The sequence below is a fragment of the Diabrotica undecimpunctata genome, chromosome 4 (genome assembly GCF_040954645.1).
Source record: "Diabrotica undecimpunctata isolate CICGRU chromosome 4, icDiaUnde3, whole genome shotgun sequence".
Lineage (NCBI taxonomy): Eukaryota > Metazoa > Arthropoda > Insecta > Coleoptera > Chrysomelidae > Diabrotica > Diabrotica undecimpunctata.
In genome coordinates, this window is record NC_092806.1 from 69,062,915 (window position 1) to 69,082,232 (window position 19,318).

Below are 19,318 nucleotides of genomic sequence, written 5' to 3' on the forward strand. Positions count from 1 at the left end.
GAATTATATTGATTAAATAACCAAAAACATTTGTTATTATTAATAATATAAATTTTATTAAATAACTCTTTAGGTCTAATACTCCACAAAATAATAATTTTAATTAAATAGATTAGACAATTGTACGCAACTGATACAGGAATAGTTCCAATTTTATTAACAGTTCAGCGTGTGGCAAAATTGTTTGAAGTGTTGCCGCTTTTTTAGAGTAAGAATTTTGTTTATGTTTTGATTTCTTACACAATTTGATCATAATATAATATACAGGGTGGTCCTTAAGTAATTGTACAAAAAGAAACAGTAGATTCTACACTTTAAAATATTACGATTTAAGCTAAATTGCTTTAATAAAATGTTGATATTAAGAAAGATATAGGGTGTTAAAGTGCAAATTAAAAATTTTATTTTTGGCTATAACTTTCATGTTTGTAAACATTTATGCATAAAAATTTACAACTGGGTACTTTTAAATATGAGAAATTATAATTTGATGCACACTTTGATGTAGCGGATAGAGGGCGCCACATATGCCACATATGTGGCATAAATTTGCACTTAACTTTTTTGCTCTTTGAGTGAACTGTATTTGTGATACAAAATATTAAAGATACATTATTTCAACAAAAAAAAGGTATACCTGTTAATAACTTTTAAACTCAATAGTTTTCGAGATAATCGCATTTTACAAATCAGCTGCATATTTCTGAGTTAAGGTAATTACCCCAGGCAACGAAGGAAAAATAGACAAAAACATTAATAAATCTAAATTTTGGTATAAAATACCAATAACTAAAGTTAATAGTTAACGAAATATTAAATAAAATAAATATATCAGCAGGATAATTAATAATAGGATATGACAAAAAACAGAATAATAGGATTTTACATCAAACATTTTATATTTTATGTTAAATTAAAGTCGTAATCAAAACATTTTGTTTACAAACCAAATTAAGAAATAGTTAAACTAAATTACTAAACTTTTTGTTAAAGCAAGTTTTCGATATGTCTACCATTTTCATTAATTCATTTGTCAATATATTCCATAAAAATCATCTCATATTAAATAGCATCATTGGTTCTAAAGAAACTGTTGCAGTATTTATTTCTTCCCATATTTGGTTGCAAATGTTTATGGCATTCTTATAGACACGTTGTTTTAATACGCCCCATACACCAAAATCAAGCGGATTAAATTCTGGGCTACGTGGTGGCTATAATGTATAATGGACGAATCTATATCCAAATCTTATAGTATATTATGTCGCAAAGGTTAAATAATGTATTAAACTGTGATGTATCTCATTCATTGGTTACTTATATACACTCATATAAGCTTACGAGTAACTATAATTACATATCGAACAAATGGACTATTATGATAATGATGATAATATTATGAACTAACGAACTAATATTATGCTGAACTAAATTGCCTGTTTGTTTACCATATTTATAACAATATCGGTTATTAGGCCAACGATGATGTTTTTGTAAAAATGCTGAGTCTTTAAGGTAAGATTTGTAGCAAAAGTATTATGAAACAAGACACGTGTGTTATTTCATACCTGTGCTTTAGTTTCCATTTGTCATAATAAAAATGGGTAAACAACAATTTACGTAATGAATAATAAGTATTATTTTGGGTTTTTTTATAAATTAAATAATTATATCAATATCTCACCACATTGCCAAGGAATATGACTGCCACGTCCAATCCAACGTTCAGAAAAGGTATATTTAACTATGTTCTCAACGCCTTCTCTCTAGAATGTGGTGGTGTACCATCTTACATAAACCATATATTTTGGTTTTTCAGCATTTTACAATAGGGAAAAAGTAATACAACGCCAGTAGGTATAGAAATTTAAGAAGCGATAGAAAAGGAAAATTGTATACATGATGACGGCCAGCGTCTGAATACGGACACGGCACCTAAAGAAGAAGATGAAGAATATTTTCTCCAATAAGACATTTAGCAGCCATAACAAAAATTTTGTAATGTTACATTATCATCTTTGAGTTGTTTTAATAAGAATAAACTATTAATTATGCTTATCTACAGGTATTGAGTGCTTTACCGCACAAATATCACAACTAAGAATTATGAGGCAGCTTACTTATAAAATGCGATTATCTCGAAAACGGTTAAATTTTGAGGTTACTAACAAGTATACCTTTTCTTTGTAAAAATAATGTATGTTTAATATTTTTTAACACAAATAGAGGTAACTTTAAGAGCAAAAAAGTTAAGCGCAAATCTATGCCACACCTGTGGCATATGTGGCGCCATCTATCAGTAACATTAATTTATGTATAAAATTATAATTTATCCTACTTAAAAGAGTCCAATTATAAATTTTTGTCCAAAAATATTTACAAACATAAAAGTTATAGCGAAAAATAGAATTTTAAATTTCCACTTTAACACCCTGTATCTTTCTTAATATCAACATTTTATTAAAGCAAGTTGGCTTAAATCGTAATATTTTAAAGTGCAGAATCTATGGTTTCTGTTTGTACAATTACTTTAGGACCACCCTGTATATTAATAAAAAATTATATTTATAAATACATATTAAATTTAAATTAATAGCTTTAAAAACTAATTATTGTGATTGTGCTATGCCAAAACAAATAAATGTCTGTAGGAAGCTGACAAGCTTTCATATAAAATAGATTATTTTGAACAAGAAATAATGGCGGGACGTTTTTACGATTAAAGCCCTAAAACTAGAGGTAAGTTTAAAATTTAGAATATATAATTTTGTATTAAAATGTTTTCTTATGTGTGTTGCAGTAGTCTTAAAACTAAGTGTATTTACTGTTAATATAATAGTTTGACAAATAGTTGACATTTTAAAAATCCTCACTTACTAACTATTCTGATATTCTGGCAACGCTGTGTGGTTCTGACGTCGTAAATCTTAAATGACGTGCAAGCATTTTTATATGAACAATGATATAGGTGGAGTACTTGTCGATACATGTTGAATTGCTCAAATAGTTCAGATGAACATGAATTTTGCGATGATTCAATTATAGATCGTAATTATGAACCTAATTCCGATGAAATCTCTGATAATTCTGGAGACGAACTGGAAACTTTCGAAGAACGTAAGTTGTTTTACTAAGTATTATGTATTTTTGTACCCACTGTTATAAAAAATTTTATAAAATGAGGTTTAATTCTTTGTAAATAGGTATATTTTTATAAAATGTTTAACACTTTATTATTATAGCATTAAGCACACAAGATAATGCGAATCATCAGAATATATCGACGTGTGATGTTGGAATATCAAAGAGAGTAGATGATAATTGGACAGAACCAAAAGGCAATCAAGTACAACTGCCAACTTTTTCAATTGAAGCTGGTGTTAACAGTGATATACTGACATGTTAGCAATGGGTAAACCAGAAGAGTTCTTTTCCGCTATCGTTACTGACTCAATATTTGAAATGATAGCAAATCAGACAAACTTATACGCTACGCAAACACTGGTCCGACACCGACACCCCTTCATCTTCTAGAACTAGAATCACACAGATACTGTTGAAATAAAAAAGGTTTTTGGTTTAATAGCTTGGATGGGACTTGTAAAATGACCAGCATTGTCAGATTATTGGACTCAAGATCCCTTGTTCAAAATGGGGTTTGCATCAATTGTTATGCCTAGAAATAGGTTTGAAATTATATTGCGAATGGTTCACTTTTTAAATAATGGGGAATATATAGAAGGAGACAGATTATACAAAATAAATAATTTAGTTTACTTAATTTTGAAGAACTATCAATCTATTTACGTACCTGGAGAAATTGTGTGTGTGGGCGAATCAATGGTTTCTTTTACAGACAGGCTACTGATGAAACAGTACAACAAGCAAAAACGACATTAGGCATTATTGTGAAGATGTGCACACCAATATTAGATGAAAATAGAACTGTTTGTATGGATAACTGGAAAACCAATATAGAGGTAGCAAACAAACTGCTAGACAGAAATACACATCTTATAGATATAATCAGACGAAACAGAAAATTACTACAAAAAGAAGTAGCTAACCGAAAACTAAAAGTAGGTGAAGTAGCAGCTATGGAGAATAGCAGAGGGATAACTTTTCTAAATTGGAGGGATAAACGAAATGTGTTAATGCTGTCTACTTGCCATTTGATAGAAACTGAAAATGTACAAAGAAAACAAGGAACCACTTTAGTAAAACCAAAAATGGTTATAGCTTACAATATAGGCAAAGCTGGACTTCATTTATCAGATGTTATGACATCATATTCCAGTCCACTACATAAAACTATGTGGTACAGAAAAATAGCAATAGAGCTATTACTAAACAACACACCCCCTTACTTTGCTATTTATTAACAGGTATGTTTGATTTGAACATAATTTGCTGTTCTTCTCGATTGTCGATCATTTGACCGTCGCTCAGACAGCTGTTTCGAGATAGTTCTTTCACATTCATTGATTCTGCGCATCAGTGCGATTTCTTTTAAGCAATAATTATATTAATGTATGTAATAAGTAATTGTAATATTTGTTATTAAGTGAGCGATAAGTTAAATAAAGTTATTTAAACCACGTCCTGCTTTACTTAATCTCTGAATCCACAGAAAAACGTAACGACTGGTCTTAGAAATGGAATTAAGTGAAAAAAAAAGACATTTTCGAGAATTTGTATGGTCAAAACAAAAAGAGAAACTAATATGGAGAAAATTGGAAATATGATTACCGCAATGGAATAATGTCAACGGGAAGAAAAAGAAAATCGTCGATAAGAAACTGAAGAGAGACCTCGTTGGCAAAAAAGAAGATGAAGAGAGATGTCGCCAGGAAGAAAAGAAAGCTAAAGATAGATGTCGTCTGAAAGAAGATAAAGCTGAAGAGAGACGTCGTCAGGAAGAAAAGAAAGCAAAAAGGATAAGTAGTCAGGAAGACAAAGAGCTGCTCATGAGTCTCATAGCAAAAATAAAGGCTTCAAAGGTGAGTAAAGAAGATATGAAAAAAGAAATCAAAGAGACAAAAAAAATGACACGATTAAAGAAAACAAAGTAACAAATGGTCCAGCAGAGAAAAGACATAATGAGGTAACGAGAACTCTAGAAAATATCCACCTAGAAATTGAAAAGACTAAGCAACTCAGAATTTAAGGTAAACTAGAAGTGATTTATCCCACTGTCAACGGAATAAATAAGACTCGACAAATCTGACGGCGAGACTTCCTGGACAGTGACAGAAGGCAATTCGACGCCGCTGCACAAAATAATGAATGGAAAAATGAACAGAAGGCAATATCTCTCATATTAGCACTCTAGAACTAAGATATGGCAACCAATATTTAAAACAAATCTACCAGTCAACTGGTAGAAAAGATGGATGATTCGCTTTCGGCATGAAGCTCCAGAAGAGTTTCTGAACCAATTTAGCATCCAATGCTTCTGCGATGGCGACCAACGCAAAGTACCAAAAGAACAAAAGTAAGAGGTGTTGTCGAAGTCGAAGAAGACGATCTAAATACGTTGCCCCAAATGTTGGCCGCCCAATTTAAGAAATATCTCGGCCTAATAACCGATTCTTTAAAACAAAAACGTCAAAGGCGGCCCTAGTGTTTCGTTTGTGGATTGGTAAGCCGCTTTCAACGTGACAGCAGATAATGTACAAGATCAAAGGGCAGAAAATTACAGAACAACGCAGTTCGCAAAACTAGAAGAAGCCAACGTCAAGCGGCGTAAGTTGACTGCTCTGACCTAAGTCCACAGATTCTCAATATCCACAATAAGACAAAGTAGACACAGTTTAGTTGCCGATGAACTTCTTAATGGCCACAGATGCAATTTTAACATTTTAATTCATGTTTTGCATTTGTTTCTGTAAATTCGTAAAATTTGCATTTTTTAACACTTATTTATTTGCTTATTTTACCAAATTTACCTGGGCGTTTAAAGTCTATGCATTTTCAATTAAAAATATTTACGATATTGCTATCTGGAGCGATTACAAAGGTTTTCCTATTCATCTTCATCTTAATTGTCTGTGATTATAGTTTAATAATAGGTCTAATATTCTTGACAAATTTCATAAATCCCTTAATATATTTACGTTTTTAATGACGGCACAATAAATATTTTCAAAATCGCTTTTACGATTTTTCGTGTAAGAATGCATAGACTTTATCTATGCATTCCAATATCTGTAGTTTATTAAGGAATTAGTACTCTTATTTTGAAAGATATTTAATGTTATACTAATATTTTAATAAATCATTTAAGCTCCTCAGGTATCAAAAGCTGTGGAACCTTTAGTTCCAGCAGTAAAGTTGAGGTAGTTAGTTGTGTTTAATAAATATGTCAAAAGTCTAACCTAATGTGGATCAAACGGTATCCAGAACTGAGAATAGACGGAGAACATTTTCCTTACACCGTGTGTATGAAACTGTAAAGTACGAAAGTTATTTTTATTGTTTACATATATGTGCAGGTAAGATGAATAATACAAAGAGGAGAAATCCCAAAAATAACTATGCTGTAGATCTTCTAAAATAACTATGCTGTAGATCTTCTTCTTCTTCTTCTTTCTACTACAATTTTAAACTCTTCTCTATCTTCAGCTGTTCTTATTAGCTGTTCAAAATTTAGCCCTGTCCATTGTCGGATGTTTCTGAGCCACGATAGTCTTTTTCTTCCTAGACCTCTCTTTCCCTCGATTTTTTCCTTTCACTATAAGTTGGGCATATTGGTACTTATTATTTCTCAGTATGTGGCCTAGGTGTGATGTTTTTCTAACTTTTACTGTGTTAAAAAGTTCTCTATCCTTGCCTATTCTATGCAGCACTTCTTCGTTTGAGGTATGCGATGTCCATGAAATTTTGAGTATTCTCCGGTAGATCCACATTTCAAAGGCCTCCAATTTATTTACGGTTGCTGTTAAAGGGTCCAGGATTCAACTGCATATAGAAGAGTTGACCAGACGTAGCATTTTGATTAACGTAGTCGAATTTCGAGTTTTATTCGAGAATCACAAAGCAGTTTTTTTATTTTTTCGAAAGATTTTCTGGCCTGTTCTATTCTCGATCTTATTTCTAGATCAGGATTTAGGCTGCTATCGATCCAACATCCCAGGTACTTAAATCTATTGACCTGTTCTTAAATGTGCCCATTTATTGTGCAAGGTTGATGCTGTAGATAAAGACATTTATTGGCGACAACTACTTTGTCACTATAGTTGATAAAACTACAGATTTTTGTGGTAGATATATAGCACATCTGTTAATTGAGGTGTTAAAGAAAATAATCCAGGAATTTCTTATTTAATATCATCGAAGCAGCTTGACAAATCAAATAAAATAAAAATTATTAGGTTGATACAAGATACACTTACAAACTTATTCTTACCTAACATAATGCCTAGTAAAAAGTTTTTAATTTTATTGTCGGATGCTGCACCTTATATATAAGAAAACTTAAAGCAGGACAAAATTTAAAATTTTTTTACCAGAATTTAATTCATGTAACGTGTTTGGCACATGGAATTATTAGAGTAAAATAAGGTGTGAATTTTCATTAAAATAAATTAATTAGTATCGCCAAGAAAGTTTTTCTCGAAGCTCATTTGAGAATTCAATTATATAAGAAAAAACTTCCGGATCTACAATTGCCACCTCAACCTGTAAAGCGATGGGGAACTTGACTTAATGCAGTAGTTTTTTATGCCAAACATTACGATACTTTAAAATAATTAATTCTCGACATAAGTGATCCTTCTCCCTCAAAACGTAGTTTAAGTGTTTAACAAGTTAACTGCAGTGCTGGACCAATGGGACGACACCACAATATTCCATCATGCCACGTCGGTCCGATGGGGCTAGCACGCAAAAATGCTAAATTTTAAAATAAAATGAAAATTTACAACATAATCCGAGTTGTTGGTTTTTTATTTTTATCTTCGTAAAGTAAGTTATGTATATTGGCAGTTTAAAATATTTATGAATATTGCATTTTAATTTGTATTGTATTATTATATTGAATTATGTTGCAGTGTATTGTATTGTAATTTTTATATTAATAACAAAATAAACAATGAATTTTACTGCAGAGTTTGTGTAAAAAAATTTTTTTGCATTCAACTCCTTTTATACATATATGAAAATAAAAATATATATTTTCATTAAAATATTGATACAAGCCTTCATTTACTATACTACTATTACAGGTCAAATGTTTATATACAGCAAACGATGCACCATATACCTATATACCTAATTCTTTTTTTTCTGCTATCTCTTACCTATAGCATTAAATATATAATGATTGTGCAGATTGACTCCCATATAAATTTGTAACGGTGGACGCGTGTATAGAAGAATAACTTCTACCGGCAGTCCCACTGGACTGCCACATCCGTTTTTTTTCTCTTGTTGGGTCTTCACTGTGTAGTTGACGTTGTAGATTTTGTTGATTGTCTATGTTCTAGACAAGCATGCTAAATCATAATAGGAGCGATATCGACCACCACAACCTCATCATAGAGGGCATATTTGACCTTCATTCATTACAGGTAGGTTTGCTTTTTCGTTTCCGTTACTACCAGTAAAAATTCAATGACCTATATCAGTTGTACACCGATCCAGATGTAAAATTCGTTAAAGTGTAGAGACTTAGATGGGCTGGACACATTGCTAGGATGTCAGATCACGAATACACGAAGATATTAACATTTTCAAAACCAGAGGGCAAAAGAAGTAAAGGATGACCACGAAGGAGATGGGTTGATGATGTGGACGAAGACCTACAGATTCTAAGGGTCAGAAGATAGAGGGAAGTTGCCAGAAATCGACAGGACTGGCCACTTCTTTGCGAGCAGGAGAAGATCCACAACGGATTGTTGACCCACTTATAATGATGATACAGATGGCTCTACGAAGTCACGAAGATAATCCAAGGCTAAGGTTTAGTGAAAGCCCAGGTTATTCCTTAACTAGCTTCCAAGCGAAAATTTATGCTATAGAAATGTGTCTGCAGGAACTAATAAAAAGGATCTAAACGCATAGATACATAAAAACTATATCTGATACCGAAGTGGCATGAAAATGACTGGAACCGAATCAGCGTAACTTTTAGAATTGCCTTTAGAATCTCGGATCGGAAAAAGTAATAAAGCAAGTTTACTCTAAGTGTCTGGATATACTGGTAGTAAAGGGAATGAAAAAGCGAACCTACTTGCCAGGTAAAGAAACATTCATGGACACAGAACCTTTCATTGGCATAACCAGAAATACAGCAAAAAAAAAACAATATCGCACTGACAACAAAGAAGATCGACAGTTCTACTAGATATAAATAGGAATGATCTGCGAGTTATCGTAACTCTCCTAACAGGACACTGTCGCCTTAAGCTACGGTTTGTTAGAACAGTGCACAGCGCACAGCATACACGTACAGCAGAATCAGTTGTAGTCGACACACGGCAGTTTTGGTTGAGTCGGTTTGTTAGATTAATTCGCATAAATATTCTGTCGCTCTAAAAACAAGTTTAGAAATTAGTTTCACGTTTATTCTCGCAAAGGTTGTACGTTTAAAAAATGAATTCTCGCAAACTTAACGCAATAATTTTATTACTCCAAGAAGAGGAGGAAGAAGAAGAGTTGATAACGTTAACTCTAAATAAAAGAAATAAAAATGTAAACGAAATTTTTTCATGTCTTAATACAGAAGGTGCTTTTAAATTAACAGTCAAAGAAAGATTGTTTCAAAACGAGGAAAAACTTAGAGAATATTTTAGACTTTCCAGGGATATATTTGGAACTATCTTACAATTTGTACTAGATCCACTAGTCTTTCATCTTCCTCGAGAGAAAATTTAGTAGACATCACTTAATTATTACAATAATAATTACTATATAAAAATACAATTATAATTTCGGTATAGATGTGTACGCTGTGTCAGGCGGATAACGAGTAGACGGAATACGTTTTGTTCAACTGCCTAGCTCTAGACTAGGATAAGGCTTAGTACATTTAAGTATTATCAACTAGAGCCCTATCAGTTGAATTTTGAGCTCTAGTGTTAATAAACAATGGAAATATGATTTTAAAAATAAAAAGCTAACTTGGTTCCTATTGGTCAAAGAAGGTACTGTTTTGTCTTTTTCACCACATGTTCATTGAACCTACTTATAAGTTGTGACATAAAAACATCAAAGTTATTATAAAGGTTTATAAGCTAAAAAGCCAACCCTTTTAGAAACTGTTTTTAAATAAAAAATTTAATAGAATGTTGAAGTTTCTTTAATATACTAACCGCTCTCGGGGTAAACAAATTCAGTAACTTATAAACTATTTGTTAGATCTGGTTTGTACAATTTAGTAACTTATTAATTGCCATAATTTTAAGTAGCTATGTTACATGTCAATATACAAAAAACAAAGTTATTATTATTTATAAATTACTGCAAAAATAACGGTTTTTTGCAATTATCTCGGTCAATTGTTTATGTATTTTAATTTGGATACTCTCAAAATTACAGATCTTTTATGATCTACAACTTTTATTTGAACCATTTCACTGTAAAATGTATAATAAACGTTTTATTGTTAAAAAAAAACAAAAGCTTAATTAGCTGTTCGTCTTCACGGATTTAGAATCAGCTACCATGTCATCGTATGCCATAGTCTGTGGACTAGTACGCATTTCGATGCGCATCGCCCCGCCTCGAATTTTCCCATTGGCTCTTGACCTGAAAATCCCTATTTATCGCTCGAACAGCGCATATAAATATTGGCGATTTTTAGGTCAGCCAAGTCAGTCCCTCACGGGCTCTCCGAGAGCTTAGTGCTCTCAAGGCTCTGATTCCTGTATTTATTTTCCATACTCTGTGGCTGAGAATTATTGCAACTTAACTTGGTGTTTTTATTTCGACGAAGAAATTGTCATGTAAGAAATATCTTGCCTTTTTTAAGACAAGACACCGAAATATTTACAAGTCCATAACCCGAAAATGGACTTAAGTAGAGGAGCTCTCGACAGTATATTCGAAGCCCTCTACAGAGCACCTGGGGATATCAGAAGGTGGTTAGACCCTTATTTGTTCCCCCGAGGTGACAACCAGTCATATATCTTTTAGAATTTGCAAATATTTGTTTAAAATTTTTACGTGAAAGCAGTGATTTTTCCAGTTTTTCACATTAGACTGGTTTTTCCCAGTCAAGAGAAAAAAGCTGAAAAAAATCTTATACAGATATTTAAAGGTTCTAAAAGGTATATGAGAGAGCTGATGACAATGATTTGTCGACGTACAGCTAGCTCATTTTGCTTTGTTTTTTTATTAATCAATCGTAAAAAGTGAAAACAAAAAATAGTTTTTACCCATAAAACGTTTCTTATATAGTTTACTGGTTCAAATAAAAGTTGTAAATTATAAAATATCCTTTAATATTAAGAGTTTCAAAATTATAATACATAAAGTATTGACTAGATAATTTCAAGAAACTCTTTTTGCAGTAATATATAAATGTTAGTAGCTTTGTTTTTTACATGTAATATTACTACTCAAACTTGTGACAGTTAATAAGTTAATAAAGTGTGCTAAATTATAAACGGATCGACCAAATGAATTATTTATAGATTGTTAGAATCTATGGAAATTAACAATTTAAAAAACATAAAAATAATTCTGAATGACTAACTTGAGAAAACAGTTCTTCCCTCCTCAACCTATTTCCTTAAAGACTATAAAGTGTAAATGCATACCAAAAATAGATCACTTGAGAAAGGCACTCTGCCGAAATAGCTGTAGTGACAAGATTTTATAATAAATTTTTTGAAAGTTTTGAAAACAAAGTTTTCAGTTTATTTATAAATTATTCAATTTGTTTATCCTATAGAGCGATTATTTAAACAACTGTACTTACCCAAACAGTCACTCTAGAGGTATTTTAAAAATCGCAAATCGACATTTTTTATGTCACCCCTTGTAAGTTGGCCCAATGAAAATCTGGTGAAAAAATACACTTTTCAAATAAAAAAAGCAGACCCTTCTATGATCCATAAGAAACAAGTAGCATTTTTTGCTTAAATCAATATTTCCATTGTTTATTACCATTAAGAGCTAAACCTTGAACATATTGTCCGTGAAGATCTAAATTTTATGATCCCACGGTTGTGAGCCTACTCACAACCGTGTGACGTAAAAAATATTCGTGATTATAAATGTTTAGCCCCTAAATTTTCCTGTAACGGTATTTTACGAGTAACTTTACTTTAACGGGTTCTTACTTTTTACCAATTTACGGTATAAACTTTCTATAAAATAAATTGTAAAATGTACGTCTTCGTTTATAATCTGTTCAAAGTTCAGCCCTTAATGTTAGTAAGCAATGAAAATGTGATTTTAAGAAAAAAAGCTATCATGTTTCCTATTGGTCACAGAAAGTTGTGCTTTTTTTAAGTGAAGCTTCTATACTGCCGTTGCATTAGTTTTTTTTACAGTAAATTGCTGAAGTAAGCGTCACGGAACTAGCGCCACAAAACGGCATCGTCACAGATAGCGTCACAGAATAGCGGCTTTTGACATCGATTCACTACTCTCGATCAATTCGTTTTTATTCATCATATATTTGCTCTTAACAGGTTTAAATTAAAAACTGTGTAATAAATAACAAAAGATAGAGATTAAATAAGAAGTATAAAATTAAAAGAAAATCTGTTACTAAAACATCCGATTCGTGACGATTGTCAAAATTTAATAAAAGTCATAAATGCCATCCGATTAATAACAACATTGAATTATCTATTTAAATTTTTATAATAATTCTCATATAAAATAATTTCATATAAATACAATTATTATTTTTAAAAGTATTATTTAGTTTATATACTAATTAAATTTACTATTAAATGATATTTATTTATATTTTATTACTAATTTATGGTCTGACTTTGACAGGTTCTTCATAAGTAAACAACGTAGGTATGCTTTTTTAATACGTTAACACGTGACGTTGGAAGCAAATATAATAATTTATTGAATTTGTTTAAAATATAAAAAATGAATAAATAATTAAATAACTTTATTTAATTTTAAATGTATTATTTAAATTTTAAAAATATTCTTGAATATAACTTGTTATTTTTAAACAAATATTCTAAACTTATTTAGTTCATATAATAATTAATTTTACTCTTAAACGATATTTATTTATATTTTCATAATTTCATGTATAATATATATATATATATATATATATATATATATATATATATATATATATATATATATATATATATATATATATCGGTACCTCGGAGCTAAAGGACACTATGTCCATTTTCTTACTTTTTCAGGAGAGCAGTTTTAATATTTTTTAAATTTGTAAAGTCCAATTGTTTTAAGTTATATCGAGTTTTAGATTCAATTAGGTGAGCATCATGATCAGCCTATACACTGGTTAGTTCATCTGCAGTAAGATTATTTTTTTATTGAGCGGTGAATGTACTGCATGTATCGCAAATGTCTCTTTCGGGCGGTTTAAACTACAACTTGAAGTCTTTATTAAAAATATCTGCGTACAGCCACTTTTTTGCTCTGAGCTTTGGATCTACATGTCTTTCATTGCATTCATCAATGTACAGTTGATACATCTTTTCTATTGTAAGTTCTGTACCCAGATAATCTCTCTTACTCCTTTCTCTGGAATAATAACTCTCGTATTTTGGGAATGATTTAATATGTTGATGTATACTATTTATGGTTTCGGTAGGAGTTTTATTCGTTAGCGTGTGTCTACCTCTTTGATCAGCTTTTATTAAACCTCCTGGCTCAATTTTTTTCAACATATTTACTACTACTAAATTAGATATACAAAGTGTGTTTAAAAACATAACCTTGCACACCTTCAATAGCTGATTGTTCATAGTAAAATGGTAGTGTAGTGTATTATTTTTAGATTTGGTAGAATTTAGATCTTTTTTTCTTGATCGAAGAGTAGGTTGGATGTCGATACATGAGAAGATAAATTGCTTTTTAAGATCTGAAACGTTTGTCTCAATCCAGTATGAGTTGAAAAATGTTTGTCTTTCGTATTCTGGCAATCTTTCAGAGCATTTCATGCGACACATGCAAGGAGGCTTTAAAATTTTTGCAGGCATGTCTTTGCCTCTTTTACTGAGATACTCTTTCCCACCAGCTATTTTTCGTTTGCGAACATTACAGGCCCAATTTTGGTCATTTACTACACGTTTTTTACCTTTTTGTTTGCACTTAGTTATATTTTGTACCTTTCTCTTAACACTTTTCTCTTCTTCTAAAATAACTTCATTATGTTCATTGAAATTGCCTGCATCACTGCTTAGGGATAAATCGTCCTAAAGAAGATTTTTTTATTGCCCCACTAATCGCTAATCGTAGGAGTAATAATAGCTTTCTCTTTTACCTTTGTTTTCGCTGGTTTACTTATACGTCTCATATCATTGTCGTCCGATTCTGAGCTTTCACCACTTAGAGGCTCATAGATTTTATCAATATCCGAATTTTCATCTCCAAACAAATTATCATTTTCGTCCACTTCTTTCTTATAACGAATATATTATATCAAACCAGCTAAAAGAAGGACTTGAATCGTGTTTTATTATAATTTATGAAAATATTTTAATTCAAAAATAATGTTAAAAAATAAAAAATTTAGACATGACTTTAAATTATTATGTTTAATTTCAAATCGAGAGCTGTCATTCCTTTCTCGTAAAGTGTAGCACAAAACTGTATTGAGTTGTGGCATACTAGAATAAATAAAACACACTGGAAAAATTAAAAATTTAATTTGAAATTAATACAAAATGTGTGGAATTTAAATATATGTATTATAATTCGAAACTGCTGAAATAATAGTATTTTGTCATATCTCCATTATTAAAAAATTCTTCAAACATTTTGGACATTAACTCAACCTTCTCTCTGGTTATTAAATTTATTAGATACCGTTTTTTGTTGTTAATAATAAAAATAATATTTATCTAAACACATTTTTGAACGTTATTTTTTTATTTAGATTTAGTGCAATTCCGTTATCTGTGATATATATATATATATATATATATATATATATATATATATATATATATATATATATATATATATATATATATATATCACGACCCGACTATAGCTCCTCTTTTCAAAATGCGGTTATAAGTCGTCTTCTAGAAGGAGTGAATATCTTTAAAATATTATTCGTGTATATTAATTTTTTTACAATTCTTATAATGTATCGAAAATAAAAACATTATAATTTTTTATACAATTACCAAATTAAAATCAATTGGTCTTCCATCTAAAATTACTATACATACCTCCTCCAATGTATATTAAATTAACAAAATAAATCTTTCTGCTATTCAAAATATACGTCAAAACTACATTACAGTGGTTTACTCCTCCAAATATAAATCAGAGACTAAACGACGGTGGATACGTAAACCAAATAATATATTAGAGTATATTTGGCGCGAAAAAATCTGTAAGCCTAACGATTTCTAACGTTTTGTTTTGCAGTGATAAAATATTCTTTATTCATATTACACGTGTAGTGCACTGGAAACTCTAGGTATGTACTTATAAAAATTTTATTTTGTTACAGAACGGGTAATAAATACAATTTAATATTGTTTCAATTTAATAGGTAGTTGGATTGAACAAAACTACTAGATAATTATGCAAAATAATATATTTTCTGTCTTCTCCACATTACACATCAGATATTTTTGTACACTTTACAAATATATCTGAACTACATTTATGAACACATATTATATAGTGTATCAAGGGATTGATTTAACTATACATGTAATGGATCAAACATTTTTGAATCTCGTTTTGATATTTTGGCGTCTCGGCTGGTTAGAGTTGCACAAGTTTGACTTGAATGTTTGAAATTGACTTGAGTTTGACTTAATTTCCAGTCAAACTCAAGTCAATCCTTTTGACAAATAATTCTTCTTCCTGTGTCACTCCTATCGGAGATTTGAAATCATCAAGGCTATCCTGACCTTGTTTACAGCTGACCTAAAGATTTCATTAGTGGTGCAGCCAAAAAACTCTCTCAAATTCCGCAACCATTCTTTTACGGTCCAGATTCCGTTTTCCTTTTATTTTTCCTTGAATTATATTTTGAAGTAATGCGTATTTATGTCCTTTCATTAGGTGACCCAAATATTCTTTTCTTCATGTTATCGTTGGTAAAAATTTCTGGGTCTTTTCCTTTCCTTCTTAATAAGTTCCCAAGTATTTGTAACTTTATACTTTTTCAATTTGAATGCTGTTTATACTAATATATGCTGGTTGTGTCATGTTTTCACTGAAGACCATATACTTGTTTTTTTTATATTGATATTTATGCCATAATTGTTGCAAGCAATATTTATGTTTGTAAGTAATCGTTGTTATTCTTCTACTGTTCTTGCAACTAATACAGTGTCATCCGCGTATTCAATATTATTTATAACCTCTCCACTGATTACGATTCATTCGTTTGCTTGCAAAAGGGGTTTCTGGCAGATACTTTCACTATAAACATTACATAGCAGCGGTGACAAGATGCCTCCCTGTCATACTCCTCTACGTATTTCTATTGCCTGTGATGTCTTATTTTCTATTTTTATGATATTTTCCTGATTCCAATATATTTATATTGTGAATTATTCGCAGATCTTTATTATCTATGTCCTCTCTTTCAAGAATATCGCTTAGCTTATCATGGCGTACTCTGTCAAACTTTGGCAAATAATTCAAGTCAAGTCAAACTGGTCAATGGTTAAGGCTTTGAAAATTCAAACTGTTTGTTAAACTAGTTTGAAAGAGTTTGAAAATAATTTATTTATTTTAGTAGATATACTTTTTTTTCAAGATAAAAATAATATTAAGATGCCAATTTAGATAACAAAATTCGATTCAGGTCAGAATAGAGTCGTAAATTCAAGAAAATGATTCATTTACACGTAAAATTGCCTGCTTAGCAAGTTTCATTTTATCGGTGATAATTTTATGCCTTCTATTCTGTCAACGATATCATTTTTTTGTTTATTTAAATGTTGCATAGATTACGGCAAAAAATCCGTTGGATAGTTTTTTTATAATACCAAGTGTATCTGATTTAGTGAAATTGATCCGATTTTTGTGAAATTTTGTATTTTGACATAATTTCATATTTTGAAAAACTTTTATTAATATAATTTTGCCGTATTATTGACCGAAATGAAATTTTTTTTTCTCAACTGTCACGGACAACTTGAATTTTAAAAAGTAAACATGTGCTTGAAATTATTTTCAGATCAAGCAGGCCGGGACCCCAAAACATCAATACGAGCATAAAAATTTTGTATAAAAGTTTAAGAGTATAAAAAAAAGTAGGGTTCAAATTTTTGCCCACTCAGTTAAACAATACTTAGATATTTTATCACCAGTATATTTTTAGGATGAAACCAATTCGTTTTTGTAACAGAGCGTTAAGTCCCGTAAAAATTAACCAATCAGTAAGCGAGAAAGTAAATTCAACTGAAATTCTTTCGGTAAGTTCCAGTTAGATTTTAAAAAAAAAACATTGCTTATACTTAAATAAAAAAAATATTTTGTAGATCAAAAGCTCTCAATTTTATAGTGGATCTAAAGAAAATATACTCCCTTGTAATTTTACACTACAAGAACAACATAACAAAGATGAAGATCAGTATAAAGTTGGTAAAAAAACCGCTAATGAAATATTACCGATTGAAAATTCTAATGCATCTGACATTTCTTCCGTAAGTTTAACATTTAAGAGCATTTTATTCTCAAATATGAACAGTATGCGGCAAAATAAACAGTACTAAAATGCGTATGCCTCAGATTTGTATGTGTCATGCGCCGAAACGTATTAAGTGATTTCTGAACGACGTTATAACTTATGTGAATGTCATGATAATTTTAGGTGCTTCAGGATGGTCCTTAGTTTTGCAGAAATTTTTTTTATCGTGGAGTACTATTTTCGATCATACGGAAAAGGTCGCGAAATCGGTCCAAAAAGCTTAAAATCGACAATAGTTTTAGCAGGACGGGCAATCTGTCACACGGTCAGTGAGTCTCTTCGAATACTGTTCAGTGATTTTCCATACCCATCGCAATTATCAGGCCTAACCTAACTAACACCACATGATACGTACATATGGGGAATGCTGAAGGAGGCAGACCGATACAATGTCTGACATTCCGGAATAACAAACTCCAATTAGATTTTTTTAGTGCCAGAGGTCATCTTTAACATCTATTTTATCGGAAACGTCGTCGTGAATAATGTTGGTAAGGCTACATCATGTATACTAAATATATAGATATTCATATACATTTCAATATTTATTTCAGTACTGTTTATTTTACCGCCTACTGTATTTCCCTACTTCAGTCACTTTTTACTATGAAAAATAATTTTAGGAAATATCCTTAAGTTCCCCTCAATTTTATGGTTCACCTGACAGTATCTTCACACCTGAAGAAAGTGATAAAGATAACACAGATTCTCCAGACTTAGAAACTCCATCACCAGCTTCTGATGAAATGTTAGATTCCAATTATGTTCCCTCCGATGATTCTTCAGTAAGTGCAATAAAACTTTTAAAAGAATAAAATGTGTTGTGTACTCTGTAATATTGAAATGGATAACAGAAAAAATATAATATTTATTTAATTGGGTTTTTAGGAAAAGTCTTCAGGTTCTCCAGAAATAAATAATTTTTCTTCCCATTTTTGTCCAAAACAAGTTAACAAAGATGAGTTAAATATTGAGGTAAGTTTATTTCAAATATTTTAGCAATATAATTCAAAGCACATACTTTTTAGGAACAATCTAATTCACCTTCGTCTTCTGTCAGCCTAAATATCCATCAACATGTGGAAGAAACTTGCAATATAAATACGAAGTCTTTAAAAAAATCTGTTTTTTGTTACTTTTGTGAATCAGTTGTATCAAATTTTCCTAGACATATACTACGAAATCATCAAAGCGAATTAGAAGTTCAAAAAATTTTGGTTTACATTCCAAGAAGTAAAACGAGAAAGCAATTGTTATTTGCTTTGAGAAAAAAGGGAAACTATTTGTTAGGTTCTGCAAATTTAAAACCAGTTAGGAAAGGATCTGCAGATACAAACTACCTACCGTGTGACCACTGCTTCGGCATGTATTCGGCAAAAAACTTATGGCGCCATAGAAAAATATGTAATCCTGATTCAATAACCAGAAATTCCCAATCACAAGCACAAAATTTCTTATTAAGGCACCTTA

General features: G+C 30.8%; 1 protein-coding gene across 2 annotated transcripts in view; it reads right to left on the reverse strand.

Annotated features, from left to right (window-relative positions):
- Nep5 (M13 family metallopeptidase neprilysin 5) overlaps positions 1–19,318 on the reverse strand; it is a 144,559-nt gene that overhangs the window by 119,488 nt on the left and 5,753 nt on the right. The gene's annotated exons all lie outside the window — the stretch shown is intronic.